This window comes from Neodiprion fabricii, chromosome 1, assembly GCF_021155785.1.
Source record: "Neodiprion fabricii isolate iyNeoFabr1 chromosome 1, iyNeoFabr1.1, whole genome shotgun sequence".
Taxonomy (NCBI): Eukaryota; Metazoa; Arthropoda; class Insecta; order Hymenoptera; family Diprionidae; genus Neodiprion; species Neodiprion fabricii.
This window is the reverse complement of record NC_060239.1, coordinates 38,524,482-38,539,012: the sequence shown is the minus strand read 5'-3', so window position 1 is coordinate 38,539,012 and position 14,531 is coordinate 38,524,482. Positions and strand designations below refer to the sequence as shown.

Genomic DNA, 14,531 nt, shown 5'->3' with positions numbered 1-14,531 from the left:
AATCACCTAATTTTTATAAGTTGAGTTCGTTAAATATCGTGCAAGGTGCAGTTCGGTTGCAAGTGTCTGCGTGTGTGGGTAAAATTTTGTGGGTTGGTTGCCCATAGAGAAAGAAGTAGAGAAAAAGATAAAAGGGGAAACTCGGATCGCGTGTAATAAGTTACGGAAAGACAGAGCGGTTACTCTCACCTTTGTACATTACAGGACGGAGTGGTGGCATGACTTCACGCATGAATCGGTCAACGGCCGCGAAATTAATTACAGGAAATAGGCGGGCTTGCCTTTCCGTCGATTGCTCCCCGAATCGGTTCTTCGTTATACACAAATATCGAACCTGATGTAAACGAAGAGTTGTTATCGTATGGATGAGTGCGATTTCGCATTAGCATCGGATTCCCAAAAATCGTGCAAAATTGCTGATGAGGTAACAATTGATTAATTCCTTAATTCAGCTACTCCAGGATACGCGAATTTCTCCTCAATATTAATGGAACTGTTGATTATGAGTATAAGATATTAACCGAGTCACGGCATTTGGCAAGACAAAATTCAAAGAAAATTCGGAAGATCTCATGGAATTTTGCAAAATCGATCTATAGATTACCTGTTTTACCATACCCGGGTAAAACAGGAGGTAAAACAGAGTCCGAAATTACCCACCTTCGTTTCAGGTTGCGCGGATTTCAATCCTGGTTGTCTGAGCAGTTGACGATGTTTCCGTGAAACAGAATCAACGGAAAAATGGCAATTTCTGAAAAAAAAACGACTCTTCAATGATCTATTCATCATCGTTTCAAAGAACTAGCAAAATTTTCCTCACGTACAGTTTTTCGCGTATGGTAGCATGAATAATACTACAGGACTTCATTATCTGTGTCTTATTTCCCGTCGAATACCTCATCCGCGCGCAGTGTCGTCATAATATGGCAGAAACGTAGCCGCTAATAAAGATTACGAGAAACGAAGTCATTCGCATCGAACGTGACGTAGCCGTGCGTCAGCGTCACGCGGCGATGTCCTTCCAGGAGTGAAATGGATGTGTGCCGACCGGTGGTTGATACGCTGCTTGCGAAATCGAGGCGAGTAGGACTCGGCGATACCGCAACTTCCGGCCGTCAGCCTTCTGCTTTGATTCCAAGGGGCCCGGGCCCGGAGCGCAAGCTCGGCACGAAGTTGGCGGCTTGCGTTGCCCCATCAACTCATCAGCGACTCCTTCGAACCGTTTATTCGCACCAAGATCCCCGCGTTTCGTTGCCGCCGTCGCCATAACGCGAGCCTCGCCGAGGAGGGAAAAATCCGCTTTGAAGGCCGCGCGTGTGGCCCGATCCCGCTGCCAAAATTCTCCCCGAGTGCAGTACCGCGGCTCTCTCTATTTTCGTATACGCGATATAAGAACTTTTCCAGCCAGGCTGCACGAGCGCGGCCTCGCTCGTTGCGACGATGCACTCCAATCTGCGAGAATATTTTCCCCTTGCCGCACGTACCGAGACTCAATCACTGCCAGGCGCGCTGCGGCGCGTCCCTCTTCTTCTTCGGGGCAAAAAACGAAAGAATTAAATTAAAAATGGCAGGAAAAAATGGTATCCAGAAACGTACAAGAAGTGCAAGCTTGGCAAGAGAGACGGAGAAACGTTGGAGGTTTGCGAAACTCTTCGACGCATCGAACAGCTGTAAACAGCCGGTAGGAAAGAGGTTGGAAAAATAGTCTCGATATCGGTAAATATTTTCATTTCAAAATAAGCTTCGCGATCATTATTATAGGTAGCTACGTAGTCACTTGTACGATTTCTCATCGGCGTCGCAACGCCCCCGCGAGATCGCTTTAAACGTATCCCGGCATCCATCATCGGATCGGTTAAAAATAGCTTAACCCTCTCCGTGCGAAACGACGAGTGTACGGTTTGAGAAAACTTGGTAAATCAATTTACGTCAAACAGTACGCGGTGTTACGTATTTGGCTCGTTCGCAACTTGATTGTGTAAATTCGAATACCGAAGGAATTATCCCCGTTTCCCAAACTGTCTGCTGTAATTCGTTTCGCCGGTTTGACTGGTAGTCAAGGGGTTCGATTCGCGGTTTGCCAGAAGAGAAATTAGTAACGTTACCCTAACGAAAGATTGGGATACAAAATTTACATTTTATCTACTTTATAATTACTTTGAAGGAACTGTAATTTCAACATGGTTATTTCCTCAACAATCACCGTTCCAATAACATTACCAACTTCAACACGCTTTTTCACCACACAAAAAAAGTCCTTACACATCTCGGGGGTTGCTAATAAAAAATTGACTCCGCCATGTAAAATGGGAGATAAAAACCACGGAGTCTGAAAAGATTCTGAACGAGTCTAAGCATCGTCTGGGTTAGAGTACAGGTTGAAGCTAGGATCAACATTCGGGGATCGATCCGCAGGCACCGGGAAACTTCTGGAGCATCGCATCGCATCGTCGCGTCTTCGTTCCCTGGAACTGCGGGTGTCCTTGGCGGGGGGCAGCGATCTCCCCAGCTCGGCGGCCGCCCACCAGACGGTCGACGAGACCCAGAGACCACCGCTCTTGCCCCTTCCGAACCGATCCCTGCAGCGCGCCTCAGGGGCTGTCGGTATTATATTACCTGACCGTAGAGTCACGGGGTCGCAACTCCACTTTCGGGCTTTTTATCGCCGCGCGTTTTCCGCCCTTCGAATTCAGTCGGAATCGATCAGCGATAACGGACCGAATCAATCCCCCCCCTATTTCGGGGGGAGGGCCTTGAACGATGACGGATTTCCAGGCTTTCGATGCGCAACCGTGGCTTCTCGATCGGCAGATTCGTGCGAACGGAGAATCGGACTTCGGCCATTTTTATTCCTCGCCCCGACGTATACCTGCACTGCCTCGGCTTGCATTAGTCTAAGATCCCGGGTCCTCGGTTCCTCTGCAACCCGCATTAGTCGTGGTTCTTGGTAAAAAAAAAGAATGAGAGAGAGAGAGAGAGAGAGAGAGAGAGAGAGAGAGATAGAGAGTGAGACGGAGAACCGATTCCTCACTTTACCGGTCCCGCGTCGTAGAGTGAGGTCGGTAAGTTGTGGGCAGATGTGTTGGTGAATTTTGTCTAAAGCTTGCTCTGACTTGTCGTATACCTTATACTGTATGTGTGTACCTGTAATTATATTGCAGTTCAAGTCTTCGCGGACAGGTAGGAACGGTGGAATGGCAGAGGAACGTGGTACAGGAGAGTAACGTCGGAATAGGACGGAAATGTGGAACACGAGGGGAACGATGAAACAGGACGGAAATATGAAACAGGAGAGGAACGATGGAATACGACGGAAATGTGGAACAGGAGAAGGATGAAACGGGGTAAGATAAAGAAAAATAAAAAAAATGTCATATCATTACGTGATTTATATTATAGAACATAAAATTAATTTTTGTGTTGTTCACCGAGTATCAAAAAAGATCGAAAAAATCAACGTGCTGGAACAGAAGTTTCAGAAAACTCGGCGAATCTTGATGCGCGTCTGATATAAATAAGCGTTATTATTGTATCTTGAATCTTGAGACAAGCTCAACGGTTCGTTGGTTGAACTTTCATGAATGCGATATAATAATAACAATAATAATAATAATACTGAAATGGCGTAGAAGAGATAAACCGCAGAGAGCCTCGCTGTGGGAGCTGAAATGTCCCAGGTGGCTGTCTAATGTGCACCTATTACATCGTTTTACTCGTGAAAAAAAAAAAATTGTCCCTGTAGAATTTAAGTATAACCCCGAGAATATCGGCGGTGCAGATACTTTGCACTTTGTGTGTTACAGTTCAGTTCGGAAAGCCGTTTCATCCACAGTCAGTTATGGGTACAACAGGCGGCATATAACGCCGCAGAAAACGCGTTATCGTTGTCTCAGAGTGGAGGAAGAAGCAAACTCTCCCCGCAACCATTTCTTTTTTTTTTTTTGCGCCTCGAATTTTCGGGCAGCCGAACAACCGGCTGCAGATTGGGATTCTCTCTCGTTATCGGCTTATCGGTCAAACGCCTACACACCCTGAAAGGTTCTTTGGCCTTCGTCTGCAGGCATGTTCGTTGCTTTTTTTTTGTCTCTTTTTGTCTACTTCTCGTTATTATATATTTCGTTCGGCCGATGCTAAAGAAATTTACCAACTTATCGTCTATAGTCGGAAAAGTTCGACACCCGTGACGTAGAGTTAAGGATCTATCGGGTGTAGTGTGTACAGTTCGATCAAAAAGTGTCAAAACCAACGGTTGGCAAATAGAGGATCAGACTCGGTTACTGAGCTAAGTTTTATCAAAAAACTATCCTTTTCGTACGGAGGAAAATCGATAATCATGAATCTTGGTAAAATTAGTTCAGCAATTAGTAATCTAAACTTTTTAACAGTCAAAGTCGCATGAATTGGTCAATTTTAATGAATAATAAGCTCATCTAATTGATCGTATACGAATTGTACTGACGTGCATCTTTTACACGTGAATATGTTCTGAAATAATAAATTAGGTTATTTCAGTTATTACAGTTAAAGAGCGTGTTCGTAAGTTAGGTTCAGCTGAATTGTAGATCATGTATTCGCATACAATATTCGCATACAGTTTTCTTTTTATTAAAACTAGATAGAATTCTACGACTTTTCAAAATTAGTCGATAACTGCACGTTTTCAATGCAAATCGGTTGGTTTATTTTTTGTTCCCGTATGCTGACGAGTCGTTGTTTTGACCAAATTCAACTTAATCAACCTCGGCTGCACTTGTTCAGTCTTCATTTCGTAATACATCAGTTTGAACATTGTTTTGACCGGATTGTTACCCTGAGATATTTTTAACCGTCCCGATTTCTGCTTATTCAATCGAGATACAGCAATGAATTGAAATAAATTCGGGATGTGCATAAAAGTAGGTAGACTGCAAAATATTTTCGTTACGACAGCAGTTTAGAGTTTCGCGAATTAACAATCGGTTATAACTACGGAAGAGACGACGAAAAAGTTGAAAAAATAAATAAATAAAAAAAAAAAATAAAAAATTCGACAAGGCCTGCGTATAAACCAAAACCGTTTACAAGAAGGATCGAATTTCGTTCCTCCTTGATCTGTCGGATCGTTTCGATTTCCAGAAGTTGACCGGCGGTCGGTTATCTTACACATACATTCGCACGTATCTGGGACCTAGAAATAACGTCTGTCTTTCCCTCTGTGTGCGTGCGTGCGTGTATATGTGTGTGTGTGTGTGCCTTATAGGAATGGGCATGCAGCGTTTAGGTGACGCAGCGAGCTGCGGAAACCGGTAATAATTTATCGTCGCTCGGCCGTAACGCGCTGTAAACTTTAGTTCTATAACTTTACGGCTTCTTTAGCGTCGCCGAAAATTGCGTAAGATTATTCTAGCGGCGTACGCTGCACTCCCTATTTGTTACATGTATTATGTACATACATACCGTACGATTATTATACACATATATAATAATCGCGCTACCGCGCAATCGTCGTGCCGATGACTGACTAATTTCTCTAACTAATAATCTCATACGCACGTTTTTTCCATCCGCTGTTTGGTCTTGCGACTCACACGTACGTGATAAATTTTTCATTTTTCTCGCCTACGCTCGTTATCCATGTCCTGGATACCCGCCTAACAGGAATTGAAATAGAAATAAAAAATGAAAATGTATTTAGGTATTATAATTCCGATGCATTTTCTTTCACCGGACAAATTCATACAATCTTAGAATTTAAACATGGCGTCTAATTTTTTTTTTATCGATTAGAATATCGAGTTCAATGTGTTCAATAATTTTTCCATTTAGTTGGTGATTTTACTGGGACTGAATGTTTCAGTATACTTTAATGGAAACGCTAAGAGACTATTGTTATGAAACTAATTTCCATGTTTTTTTTTTTTTTTTGCTTTTTCCTTAGATCGAACAAAAAATAGATTCGATGGTCGTCTACGTCATGCATTAAACGCAAACGACGATGTGTCGTAGAGATTGCACCGAATCGCCCAAGCTGCGTGGGTTCAAAGAGGCAGTTCAAGATGCGCAGCACCTTAAATGAAATTTATTAATTTACTAGCGACAAGATAATGGATTCAGTGCGGAGTCGAGGCTCTAGATAGGGGCTAACAAGGCTGAAGCGGTAATAATAGATCGGAAATAAAGAAGTGCAGTGGCGCTGGCTCTCGCTGCATGGTTCAGAGATTAAAAGGACGGGTGCAAGTGCGACGTGAATAAAGTCGATTGATCTATGCGCCGCGATCATACAGCAGGATCTAGTTCAGGATAGATATTTGGATGAATGTTATCGGAGAGAAGAGAGTAGAAGTTTCGACTTGGCGAAGCTGCAGCGGCAATTGAGCCGCGGAACAAATACTTGTATGCATACACGTAAATAAAGTTTAATTGACTGGAAATAAAACGAAGAGTAGAAAAATAAATGTCGGATTCCGATCCGGTCGTTGTAAATAAAAATCGCTTACACCGCCCGACACGATCAGGAACGATTAGATCGGCTGCGCGATAATGCCTCAATGATTCCTGTGGGGCAGACGTCTATCCATTTCGACCTGAATCACTCCTTCTCCAGCTGCTGCAATCTTCAGTCAAAACATATTTTTCATTAGGGAAATTCGCCTTATCAGCTCCCATTACGGGATCTGATAATTCGCTCACTCTCCTCGTCTCTCCCTATCTTTTTCCTTCTACGTCCTCTAATCTCTCGTCTCTTATAATATTATCGCCTTGATGGAAGTTGTATTTTTTTACTTTTTATCTTTTTAACTGCACTCAATCAACGCTTGCATTATCGTTCATTATATACCAGTGAAAAAAAAGAGAAAAAAAATCGCACGATCAAGGATGCAGAGGTCGTGGACAGTCTGGTCAAAAATATGTCGAGCAATAAAAGTTATCGAGATGTAACGGTTCGGGTCAGTAAATGTCGTGGGAAATGCCATTATCTCAAGTCTAGGGAAAATGGAAGGTACTATGAAGTGCAGGAAATGAAAAGAAACAGTTTTCAGTAACTTTAGATGAATTTATTTAACGCGCTGCATCAGAAGAAAAAAAAAACAAATAGCATCTTCAATCTCACCCGAAATCTACAACTTACAGTTACTAATATGATATTTGACATTTATTAATTTTTATCACCGTGCGCGTGCAGATTACACGTTTTATTGCTGCATCGAATATGACCCGAATAATCTGTGTACATATTAAAAATTTGTCATCGAGAGAGAGAGAGGGAACAACCGATGCCCCAGCTGATCCATTTTATCTGCATGTTTATTTACTGGTACATAATTGTCGATTGATTAAACGCTGATTGCTTCTCCAAGTGGTTTAAAAAGATGACACTTTCGATCTCTCTCATTATTTGCGCAATGAAACGCAACACCGGGAAGTCAGAGGTTCAAGTGTTCCCCATTGACAACCCACCAAGCGTTACATTACCTCTCGGTATTCAATAAAACCTGCGTAACTTCCGGCCATCGGTGCTCTGGAATCATCCGCAGTCTCGTACGCAGGTAGCGCGAAAAGTTAGGGGGAGTCCGTCGCCCTGCATTACCGACGGACGGTAAGGCAGGCCGATCGAGAAACCGTTCGCCGGCGCAGAAATCGCACCGAAGTCGGAGAGATGAAGCGGCGCTGCCGCAGCTCGATCCCGGCTCGCCCGAGGGTCGCGTTGGAAACACCGATTAAAGAATATTGACCCGAAATACAAGTGTGCCGTCCTCCGCGCCCCGTTTGCCGCGTCAGCCTCTCGGCTCTGTAGTGTTTTCATCGCTCGCTCTCTTGCCTCGCGATTAGCATGCAGTCACGGTTCGCTTAATTAATGTCTCGGCAGAGCTGCTCTCCTCGCCGCTACGAGAAGAGTTGATTCTTACGTACCGAAGGGGCAATTAACGGGTGTAACCGATACTTTTTTCCTCCTCTATACGCGTCAATTTTGTTTCAGATTTTTTATTCGCAACCTCCTATTTTCAAAAATTTTGCCATTCTTTTTGCGTACCTTAATTAATTCGTTCTCTCCTTCGGCTCGCTTTCCGACGCCATGACCTATCCGCCTCTCGGATCGATATTTTCATATTCCTCGTTATCATCGGATGCAGCGTTTTTTTGCGGCTTGCGATCAGCAATCCTCGTCTTCCCCATCTTTCGTTTCCGTTTATATTTTCCGCCGAATTTGCTCTATTCCCTTACCATTTTTATCATCCCTCGTTATATTCGTACAGCACTTCGAAGAAACATAACTTTCGACAACGAGAAATCGAGGCTTTTTCTTCTAGCGTCTGTACGACTGGTATCCAATGACATCGTAGTCAGCGATCGTTACACATACTCGATGAAATTTATACAATCAGGATTATTTCCCGATATTACAATACGCGCATTGTCCAGGTATACCTATCATGCGGGGGAGCAGCTCTTGCTACGACTTGTGCATAACTGCAGGCTGCAGCTGTATGCGCACACATGCAAGATGTATGTACTTGCGTCTATATAATGCAAACCGGTTTTCACTCTGGGACGTTTTCTTGTCGTTCTAAATACGCGTGCACCGGTTATAATAGTACGCATATAGCAACAGATTTGACTCAACGATCGATAATACTTATCGCAAAACTGGTCCGTCCGATCGTGTAAAATATATCAACGCGTAATACCACGCTGAGTTTCTTATGCGATGTTTTTCTTTTCGTTTAGAAATTTTTTTACACGTTTCGAGGACCAACTGTTTTATTTTATATTATTTATTTATTTCAAACGAGAATTTCACTTTACCGATCGATATAAAAATCGATCATAAGTTAATATACGTAAGTTAACCTCGTATTTTCGTCATATACCTAAGCCGGGGCTTAAAACTTCTCGAATGGTACTGAAATTTGCAGAACGAAGCATTGCGATCTTTTTGCAGACGGAAACAAGTAACGAACCTATGTTGCCTAATTAACTAGCACGATAAAACTACTATCGCAAACTTGTGATACCAAACTTAGTCGGGGCTCTGATTATAAGTTTCACACATGCTAGAAGATTGAGAGAGTGAATGATTTAAAAATAGAAATGTGCACGTTGGAATTGGCCACACTGGATGGGATTCTTACTATTTCAATTTGAAAGATGTTTCACATCCACGTTTCTTGTCACCATGTTTGCTTGCAGGCTAAATTTCATTCGCGATAAAACTCGCATTCGTCTTACTCGAATGATCGAGTTTCTTGGGCAACATTGTAAAGCGTTTAGTTCGACTAGAAAACATTTCACTGTACGACGTATATGACATACATGTGGTCGCGTTGCACAATTTGACGCAAGAACATCTGTAAAATTCCAGTTCAGTGTTGTGAAAAAATTCACGACTGTCGGTACAGAATTGTGTGGAAAAAGTAGCATTGACAAGAACCTGATCAGCGGATAACGCAGAGGGTTTGAAAATTTGTAATTCACTATCATCGTCGTATGCGAAATGTGATTGTTATTATTGTCGTCCATGTCGCCATTTTCGATTCTCTTTTCCTTCATCCGTGTAACGCTATTATAATTACCGGGGTGAAAGTCAGAAGAGGTTCGTTTGTTGAAAAGCAGCCCGCGGCCCGGCAGCGTAAATCACTTGGATTTCGCGTCAGTTTGAATTAACCGCGCTTGCGTCTGACGAAGGTGACGTGCAGGCGATGCGATGGCGAGGCGGGGTGCACGGGATAATTTATCAAAGCGCATCTCTCTCGCCCATCACCTTGTCCCGTCTCTCAGGCACGCGTATATTTTTAAAAAGGATCGCTTATACCATGTATTATACAGAAACGCACACATGCTCCTATGTGCAGACTGCACGTGTGTAACGTGTATGTATACCTATGTATACCGACCGATGCAGCCCGCTGCAGCGCACTCCGCGAGAAATTTGTCGTTGCGCCAAAAACCCGAAAGTGAACGTCCTTAGATCCCTAAAAATAACGGGAACGATTGCTTTTCTCACTTTCGGTATATACATACCACGCTGTATGTATATACCATATACCATACACCATATACGTATGTACTTACAGGCAGCGTGTATATTCGTTTTCGTATCATGTGCTGATGCTGGTGCAACGGCTGAATCTTATTTGCCTCTTTATTTCTCTCTCTACCTTCCGTCCTGAAGACGTTTTCTTTATTCCGTATGTTCGTTTTAATTTTATTTTCCGGCAATTTTTAACGACTGTCCTGCAGAACGAATCAAGGCTAATGTATTTTCCTGTTCAAATTTTGCAAAATGACGCGTGTTGATAATATTTACACGTAATGGAAAAATCGTAATTATAACAGAAAGTTTTTGGAAAGCTCCCACCAATCTAGAGCCGTTTCGGCATTGCGTCGGTTTGTCGATCAGTGACGTTGTGAAGAATCTCGTGTTTGAACTTGATTAAAATTATTCCATGACTTGGATGCCGATGAAACGGAAAGTGAAATCGCTCTTGAAATCGGTAGGCAATTCGCAGAATAGTTAGCAGTTCCCGTGCAGGCTTGCGATTTTCCACGTCATTCAAAGGTGACACTACTAGTGGTTAATAAGAAGAAATAACAGTATAAACTGCTGCAGTAGCTGGTTAGACTCTTGATAGAACGTTCCGGAACCTGGGTACATAAGAAAAAGGATCCAGGAAAGTGACGCCGTGACTCCATGTTTGTTTCCAAGTATAAAGTCAGGGACTGATGATTCATTTACTTTTTACTGATACCGAATGGTGAAAAGTTTTGTTCATTTGCGGGTTGCTGCCTCGGTCAAAGATGCATGAATTCTTACCCGGGAAACGAATTTGACACGAGATTCGTAAAATCTAGATGTCATACCGGGGCTTTTCAACCTGTCTTACACCTGTCTAGGTATTTTCCGCTATCAACACCTTGGCGACTCGCCCGTTCGTCTTTTCACTCAGGATCTTGTGACTGAATCGTACTGCAAATATATATATATATATAATTGCACATAGTTTCAAGTCCCAGACATCAGACAATAAAATTTCAAGCTAGAGCTTCGCAAGAAAAAATTCTCGGAAAAGCTCTGTTGCCCTCTGCGTGCAGACTTCATTGAAAGTTCGCAGAAAATAAACACTCTGCCGGCTTCATATATTCCCATTTCGCTCAGACGGGTTGAAAAAAAATATGACGAATCGCACGGGGCTCATTTCTTTTCCCTTTACTCTCGAAATCTGGCGCGCTTGACGTTCGCCTAAAAATACAGGGATGAATGCACGATTGGTACAGCGGGTATAAGCTATGTCGCATTATAAGTCTTCGTCGTCGCCGAGTCACAATCAGTACCTCCGTTCGCATATGGGTTTATACTGCAGTCTCCGCGACCCGGACCCACGTGGGTCACTTCTCAGCTCGGCGAGTGCATTGTGCAACGCAAAACGCACCGCGCCTTGCGAAAGTGCAGGAGCTTGTACGTTATCGGTTATGGTGTATAAAAATGAACGAGTATGTGCAGATGGCGCGAAACGGGCTGATTGCGCAGCTCAGCTTGCGATTCCAGCGCCATCTTTCCACCTCGGATATTCGCGCAGCTCTCATTTGATACTCAACGAGAAAACAAGACCGGTATCGGTGTTCTCGCGTGATAAAACTGTGACGAATTTTGGTAAACTGGTCAGTTTTCATCCCAGCCTCGTTAATGACCTCTTCATTAACGTGGCGCCATCCGATCCGAACGGCATGCGACTGCAGTCAGCCGAGGACAAAGTTGGTCGAGAATCACGAGGTAAACGCGTAAAGGCATGGGCATCGGGTCGTCGACATTAAGATCTTAGAAAAGACACGACGGTGAATCATCGGAAGTGGTAAAACTGAAGAATTCGATTGACCCTGAGACGGTGCGGCGGCGGTAGCGGCTGCACGACGCGATGCGATGCGACGCGATGCGATGCGTTGCGATGCGGCGCACCACTCTCGACTCCGTTTGAAATTCAAATTGGGCAATTAAAAGATTTCCTCGCGCCTCGTCAACCAGTTGGGTACGTACCACTCGTACTTCTGCTTAATGTTCTTGTTATTCATTTTTGCTGCTTAGTTTCTCTTCTTCTGTTCTTACCCCATGCTATACACACGTATTATACAGGGTGTCCCTAAATTGCCTCCCACGGACTAGCCAGCATAATACCTCGTTAAAATCCAACCGAGAATTTCTTTTCCGGAAGCTCGTCCGACGCATAGTTTTTGAATTATAAGCGATGGCGCTAGGCCAATCAGAGTGCACCATTTCATCTAGATTTGCCGCCACGGAAATTGCGGTTTTTTTCGTCTGGGTGAATTATTATTATTCGCTTACGAATTAAATATCGGCACCTCCCCTCTCTCGCTGCTGTATCCCTTATTCTTGAGGATGCGCTTCTGTTTACACACACAAGTGTGCGCCCATGGATGTGCGGCCGGCAGCGTGTGCCGCGGCAACAATACCGAGGTCAGCGCCCGAGAAGGGGTACAACAGCGAGTGAGGGGAGGTGTCGATATTTACTTTGTAACCGAATAATAATAATTCACCCAGACGAACAAAACAGCAATTTCCGTGGCGGCAAATCCAGATGAAATGGTGCACTCTGATTGGCCTAACGCTATCGCTTATAATTCAAAAACTATGCGTCGGACGAGCTTCCGGAAAAGAAATTCTCGGTTGGATTTTAACAAGGTATCATGCTGGCTAGTCCGTGGGAGGCAATTTAGGGACACCCTGTATATTTGGCCATAATGAAGGAAACAAGTAAGCGTTAAAACAATCTTGTAGCGGATGGGTGAAGGTAAGATACATTGACAGATTCATAGTGAGGTAATAATAAATAATTAGGTACGTAAAAATTAAAGATTTCAGTTACTGATTTATCACGTTTGTAAGATGTGTTTGTATTTGCTAATGCTCATCAGTGATGGTGGCACTAATTTCAGAACGGTCACGTAGGCTCGAACGAGTATTTTCAAAATCGAAATTGGACAAAATTATATTACTAATACTGTATCCAATAATATTACAAGTTCGAAGAATCTTCAACCAATATATCAACAATTATACGGCGCTAAGTAAAGGACAGGAGTAAAAACTCGAGCGTGTAAATGGTGTGAGTAATAGTACTTTCTCCACCTCAGAGTAAAGTCAGAAATTCACAAACGTCGCGGTAATAGCGATAGTCCAATGCCTGAAATTTTAAAAATCGATAGAAACAGGAAAAGAAGAAGCAAAGAGAAGACTATCCAAGAATCGACATGCTCAAACGCCAATTTCGATGATCCTCAAAGGCTGCATGAACTTTCCAAAGTCAGTTTGCCAGAAGATTGTGTGTCAACAGTTCGAATTTCGCTGTCGTTACTCATTTCCATAACTGATGCTGTTGTTGATCCCTTCGGTCCGAAGCTGGAAGTAATATCGAGCTCCACATGTATATTTAGGGACTTATGCACTTAGGTACCCTTTTTGTATATGAGAAGTAAAGACTGAATCCAGGACTTGGAGTGTTCGACAACTATGAGGACTACTTATCGAGTACCTACGCAGCGATTGCGAGCTTGGATGATAGTGGCAACATCCATGCGTTGCGCCGAGAGTGGTATCTAATCAAGGTGTGGGTGTCTCGTTGCAATATACCGGTAAGCCGGTCGTGTGGCTGGCTGAGAATCGAAAGACAATTCAACCTCCGCTACCCATACACTCAGCCACGTGTCTTACCTATCTCACCTATGCCATGGCATTGCATTGCATTGCATTGCATGGCGGGCCAACTAGTTTCGCGTGGAAAAATGGAGGCTCTTAGTCACTGCTGCTGCCGCTGCTGCAGCTTGCGACACCCTCCTGTATGCAAGAAGGCGTCCTGCATGAGCGAGCCCAAGTCCGGACTTCGACGGCGTGACCCACTTTATACCGAGAACTAGTCTCTCGCCGCGGATTCCTCTTAACAGAAATAAGCGCTTACGTATTTATTTACCGTGATATTTTACACGTGTACGTTATACCCATCGTCAGTTCGGCACCTTTTTCAAAAATACTACCGTTGTGAAAGAACCGTGTAGTTTGAAAGCTCAATCTAATCACTCGATGAGTGCCGAGTCTTCTTCTCGGACCAAAGATTGTACGGGTACCTGTAAGTGCTTCTGACCTCGTCAGCCGACATAAGTGATAATCATGATGCCAACCGTTCTCTTCGTGCTTTCTGTTAATGACACCTGATCGTGTCCAACTAATCGCACCTACTTGTTTATCTCTTAGTTACAACGCATTTAAATTTCGTCTTTAAATCAAACAGTCGTCCCAATCCATGGCAGGTTTGTGTTTAAACGTTTGCGAAGAGCGCGGAAGCTTCGATGTGAATAAATCGAAGAGTAATTCGAGCGGATTGACCTCTTGGCACGTTAGCAAGCCGGGGGTCAAGTCGGTATAAAACGGACAAGTTCATTGCGCCGATTTGATCACCGTGACCCGTGTGGCCGCGAACGAGTCTAACGCCGTTGGCCCAGCTCGAGTGCATCTCTGCAGTCTACTGCAATCCACGTCTCCTCTC

The 14,531-nt window shown here is 43.7% G+C and overlaps 1 long non-coding RNA gene across 1 annotated transcript in view; it reads left to right on the top strand.

Moving 5' to 3' along the window:
- LOC124181140 overlaps nucleotides 1-14,531 on the top strand; it is a 41,114-nt gene that overhangs the window by 19,828 nt on the left and 6,755 nt on the right. The window contains exon 2 of the long non-coding RNA XR_006870392.1: nucleotides 3,162-3,344. This is a non-coding gene — a long non-coding RNA (uncharacterized LOC124181140). The remainder of the gene's footprint in view (nucleotides 1-3,161; nucleotides 3,345-14,531) is intronic.